Genomic DNA, 6,482 nt, shown 5'->3' with positions numbered 1-6,482 from the left:
TGTCCCCCTTACTCTTGCAAACATATAAAGAACACTCTAGGAAAGATCAAAAAGACTCACTATATATATATATATGGTTATAGCTATAACCTTACTGTGTGGTAAGGTACAAAATGAATATACAAAAATCAATGTTTTTGCACCCACTGGCAATGAATAAATGAACTTTAGAAAAACATGTCATTTATAACAACAATCAAAATAATAAAATGCATAGGGATAAAAGTAATAGAGTTTGTGAAAAACTTATACTCTGCAGAATTATGTAAATTATTGAAAAAACTTTAAAGCCTTTAAATAAATGCAAAAATGTTTGCATTCATTACTGGAATAATTAATGATCTTTCTTAAATTTTTCTAAAGAAATCAATGCAAATTTTCTCAAAAATATCATCTAGGTGTGTGTGTGTGTGTGTGTCTGTGTGTGTGTGTCTGTGTGTCTGCATCTGTGTATATCTGTGTGTCTGGGTCTGAGTGTATGTGTGTCTATATCTTCATTGTCTGTGTTTGAGTTTATGTGTCTGTGTGTGGGCATGTCCATGTATGTCTGTATTGTACTGGGGATAAAACCCAGAAACTCATCCTTGTATTGTCAAAACTGCAACTATTACTGAGAATGTATTGTCCTAACATAAGGCTACACATAGATCAAAAATAAAATAAAAGTCATTATGGTTGTAATTATTAGACTTTGCAACTTTAATGAAATTATTAAAAATAAATTCACACATTGCTGGTCAATTGATTTTCAAAGGGTACTGAGAAAACTCAAAGGGCAAACTGTCACTATGATAAATGGTGTTAGAGGAACTTTACCATCCACACATGAAGGAAATAAGTGTAATGCTTATGCCATGCACAAGAAATATCTGTAAAGGGATATTAGATCTAAGTGTGAGCAGTATTACCTCTTCTAAGTAAACACGGGAGTAAATCATAAAGACTGTTTCATACAATTTCCCAAACATAAGTAACTACAGAAACGTTTCCCAACTTTCATTCACTGTTGGTGGCACCACTGACTGATGCAGCCACTCTGGAAGTCTGTGTGGAGAGTTTTCAAAAAGCTAAACATAATAAAACTACCATATCACCCAGCTAAACAACTCCTTGACAGGCACCCACAAATATTTGCCCAGCCATGTTTATTGTTGCTCTAGATACAACAGTTAGAAAACAGAAACAACCTAATAGAAATTAATAGAAATAACCAATGATCATTATATTATATAATATACATAATATGATAAAGTTTATCACCTCACACAAAGCTCAAGTCCAAGTGGGTCAAGGACCTCAACATAAAACCAGATACACTGACTCTAATAGAAGAGAAAGTGAGAAAGAGCCTTGAACACATTGGCACAGGGGAAATTTTCCTAACAGAACACCAATGGCTCAAGGTCTAAGATTAATAATTGATAAATGGGACCTCATTAAACTGAAAAGCTTCTGTAAGGCAATGGACACTGTCATAGGACAAATCAGCAACCTACAGATTGGGAAAAGCAATCTTCACGAACCCTACATCCGATAGAGGGCTAACAGCTAAAACATACCAAGAACTCAAGAAGTTATCCTTCAAAAAAAATCAAATAATCCAATTTTTAAAAAATGGGGTTGCAAGCTAAACAGAATTCTCAACAGAAGAACCTCAAATGGCCAAGAAGCACTAAAAGAAATGTTCAACATCCTTAGTCATCAGGGAAATACAAATCAAAATGACCTTGAGATTCCACCTTACACTAATCAGAATGGTTAACATCAAAAACTCAAGTGACAGCACATGCTGGTCAGGATGCAGAGAAAGAGGAACACTCCTCCATTGCTGATGGGAATACAAACTGGTACAACCACTCTGAAAATTAATCTGGCAGTTCCTCAGAAAATTGGAAATAGTTCTACCTGAAGACCCAGATATGCCACTCCTGGGCATATACTCAAAAGATGCTTCACCATACCACAAGGACACATGCTCTACTATGTTCATAGCAGACTTATTTGTAATAGCAAGAAGCTGAAAACAAACCAGATGTCCCTCAATGGAAGAATAAATACAGAAATATGGTTCAATTGCACAGTGGAATACTATTCAGCTATTTAAAATGAGGACATAATGAATTTTGCAAGCAAGTAAATAGAACTAGAAAATATCATCTGGAGGAAGGTATCCCAGATATCAAAAGGATATACATAGTATATACTTACTGATAAATGGATATTAGCCAAAAAGTACAGAATACCCTGGATACAACCAACAAACTGTAAGAAGTTTAACAAGAAGACATGCCCAAGTGAGGATGATTCAATCCCACTTAGAAGGGGAAACAAAATAGTCATGGGAAGCAAAGGGAGAGAGAGACCTGGGTGGGAAAGGGGAGAGGAAGAGGAAAATGGGTCAGGATCAGGTATGGTGGGGGCAGAGGGACCAGAGAGAAGCCCAGAGAGCCAGAAGAATGAATGAAAATGTACAGCTTCCTGGGGTTGAGGGCTAGGAGGGACCCTCTAGAAAGTCCCAGAGACCTGGGATGTGAGAGGCTCCCAGGACTCAATGGGAGTGACTTTAGATGAAATGCCCAACAATGGAGAGAGGGAACTTGAAGAGTCCACCTCCAGTAGATAGACAGGGCTCCAAGAGGAGGGATGGGGTTACAAGGCCACCATCAAAATTTCTGACTCCGAATTGTTCCTGTCTAAAAGGACTAAATGCAGGGACTGTACAGTGACCGGCCTAACTTGGGATCCATCTCATGTTGGGGCACCAAAGCCTGACACTGTTACCGATGCCATGTTGTGCCTACAGACAGAAGCTTAGCATAGCTGTCATCTGAGAGGCCCTACCAGCAGCTGACTGAGACAAATGCAAATACTTCGAGACAACCTGAAGACAGGGGGCCCCTATGGAAGAGTTAGGGGAAGGATTTAAGGAGCTGAAGGAGATGACAACCCCAAAGAAAGACCAACAGTTTCAATTAACCTGGACCCCTGGGAGCTCCCAGAGACTAAGCCATCAACCAAAGAGCATGAAGGGCTGGTCAGAGGCCCCCAGCATATATGTAGGAGAGGACTTCCTTATCTGACTTCAGATGGAGCAAATGAGCCTAATCCTGTAGAGACTTAAGACCACAGGGAAGGGGGATGCCTAGGCAGGGAGCACCCTCTGAGAGGCAAAGGGGAGGAGGAAAGGGATGAAGAACTGTGGGAGTAATGACAGGGAGTGGGGGCAACATCTAGTACGCAGATAAATAAAATCACTAATTAAAAAAAAAGAAAGAAAATGTAGCACATATACTCTATGGAAGACTATTCAACTATAAGGCAAAACAAAATCTACAGGAGAATAGATGGTACTATAAAAGATGAGATTGAGTGAGGTAACCCAGGCCCAGAAAGACAAGTGTCTCTTATTGGAGGATCCTTGCTCTAAATCTTCACATGTGGGTATAAATCCTAGAGTAACTACAGAAACCAGAACAGCAAACGGGACCATTATAGCAAGTTGGGGAGGACCAATTAAGAAGGAACACGGGGGGGGGGGGGGGGGGGGGGGGAAGGGGGCTACAGGTGATCTGATAGGGGAAACTGAAAAGGGGTGGTTCTCCAATAAAGGTGGGAGAAGAAAGTAAACCTCGAAGAAACATGGTACAAATAATAGTAAGGATATGAAAAAGTCCTTAGAAGTCATACTATCTACCTAAAGTACCTGTCATACGCATAAATCATGTATGCATAGAGTTTAAAGGAAAATTTCCCAACAAAACACCAACACCAGGCACAAGAAACCCTTTTTTGAGTTGTTAGTCCGGGTTGTCCAAGAGACTCCCAACACATACAGGAAGGTAAACATCTATTTCTGAAGACAACATGCACTGTAGATACAAGGTACAGAGGTCCCTGAACTGGATTGGACCTGAATTCTACCTCCATGAGGACTAGCTTTCATGGTACCAAAGGGTCATCACAAGCTTCCAGAGGAGGGAAGTAACCAGCTATGATGCTATGAACTACAACAGCGACTAGCATGGCACAATAATTGCCATCCGAAGCAGTCATCAACAGCTCTCAATTTCACTTGAGACCCACTCAACAAAAGGGAAGTCATACCTGGTATTGGAAATCTTGCTAACCAATCAGGGCTTCTGAAGTCATGGATTTTAGAGAAGAATCTACAACCACGAGTCTCTGGGCCTGTGCACCAGAGGCATTCCACGGAGATCTCTGGCCGGGCCTGGTGCGAGAGTTCCAGTGAAGGGAAGCAAGTGCTGGGAGGGAGGGGAGGTCGCTTCTGTTGTTGCAGTTGGCTCCACCTCTGTCTCTGCCGCATCTTCCAGGGTACTGGATTACTCCCGGGCAGTCCTACACTGAGTTGGGTCGGGCTTGGCTGACTAAAGGCCAACTAGCCAGTGAGGAGTGAGGTGGAGCTTCAGGCAGCGCTTAGGGAGAGCAGACCTCTTCCCAAGTGTTACAGCTCCTTGGACAGAAGGCTCAGATGACAGAATAGTTCTCCCACACCTTTGATCCTTCTGGATAGGATTCTTATATACAGTTTTGGGGTGGATAAGGGTCTGACAACAGGTGCTTCTCATTGGTTTGGACTGAGAGCTTTGGGGAAACCTCATTTGCATGTGGGAGGACTTGGTGCTGCTCCTGCGTGACTGATGGCCACATACCTCTCTGCAGGGGACTGTGGGGTACTGTAGCTTCTATGACAGGAGCCAGGGGCCCAAGAGGCATGGCTGAACACCTGCTGTCCCATGCAGGTGAAGTCACCACCCAGCGGGTCACCGGAGTTCCAGACCTTTGCTCTACCGGGACCAGGCTGTCTGTGCACAGCCCACCGCCCCACAGACCAACATAATCACTAATTACATTCTAAATATTTGTCCTTATACCTGAAGGTAAGGGTACTTCTTACCCCTCATCAAACCACACTTGGGAGACAGAGGCAGGTGGATCTCTGAGAGTTCGAGGCCGGCCAGCCTGGTATACAAAGCAAGTTCCAGTAGCTGTTACACAGAGAAGCCCTTTCTCTTGGGCTTGAATGCATCGAAAGAAATTAGATATGTTTTCTCTTTAGTAAGAGATTTGTCTCGAATGAAAATACAGTATCTGAATATGGACTGTGGTGAGTTGGTGAGTTTCAAAACTCTTTAAACATGCTGAAAAACAGTGAGCTGTGCACTTGTATGACTGAAATATATTCTATGTGTATTGTATGTGAACTGTAGCTTCCTACAGTCATGAAGAGAGAATGAGAGAGAACACAAGACTGAGAGACAGAGGCAGAGGCAGAGGCAGAGAGAGAGAGAACATAAACTGGCTTCTGTGTCATGTTCATATTCTTTTCAGCAGTCAGCCAAGCCCTTGCCTGCTCCAGAATCAAATTTCACACTCTTTCTCCTTTTAAGATAATTTTTAGCTGTATCAATTACTTATGGCTGTGCAATTCAGCAGCTTAAAACAATGACTAATATACCTGTGAGGGGGAATCTGAGAGTTGAATTAAGAATCCTCCAGTTCAGGCTTTCGCTGTCCTGGAACCATGATCATCTCAACACTTGGCTCGGCAAAGATCTACTTCTGGCTCATTCCTGTGACTCTCATCAGATCTCAGATCACAGCTGGTTGCTTGCTTTTCACATAGCCTCAGTGATTGGCAGCTTATAACAGGCCAGTGGGGCAGAGTGAGCAAGATGAAAGGTGATATCTCTTTGTAAGCCGACCTTGGATATGATGGCCCTGTTGCTCTGGCTTATTCTTTTATACAGACAATACTATAGAGAACCCGTGGAGACTCTCACAAAGGGCGTTTCCCAGCCCTGCTGTACCATCTGTCCCAAGCAGTATGGTCTCAAATGCAATCTGTTTCATTAAAAGGACCATGATTGCGCCTTGTTCCTTTGAACTCCTTCCTGTTGTCTAGTTGTATGATGTAATTTAAGGTTAATTGTCTTCTGCCTTGTCTTGTTACTAAAAATACATCTTTTTTAGTAGTTTGTCTTTCACCTGAGATTTTATAAGAAACCCAGACTCACCATATTTCAGACCCTCTGAAATAAAATCTGTGCTTATAGCAAAATGCATATGTGATTTTTATGCTCATGAAACTTGAGAAGAACCACTGGGTTGTACTGTTCACTATTTGTTCATCCTGTAACTCTTATATCAATCTGTAGATATTAAGTACTGGGAGAATTAGCATTGGGTTTATATTTCTTCTTGTCCTGCACACTTGTTATGCTATAATTTGAATCTTAGATGTTCTCAAAAGACATCTATATGAAAGATGTGGTCTCCAATTTGGTTCTTTTGAGAGATAAAGAAACTTCAAGAGCTAGGAACAAATAGGAAGTTTGGAATGGACATGCTCCGAAGTGGGAGATCTTGGAACCTTAGGATTTTTTTCTTTCCTTCTGTCTGCCTGGCTCTACTTTACTACTGGCAAGCAGTGTGACTTCCACCAAATCATTTCATTACTTTGC

This window comes from Mus caroli, chromosome 15 (genome assembly GCF_900094665.2).
Source record: "Mus caroli chromosome 15, CAROLI_EIJ_v1.1, whole genome shotgun sequence".
Taxonomy (NCBI): domain Eukaryota; kingdom Metazoa; phylum Chordata; class Mammalia; order Rodentia; family Muridae; genus Mus; species Mus caroli.
The sequence above is the reverse complement of the archived record's forward strand: the minus strand, read 5'-3'. Positions refer to the sequence as shown.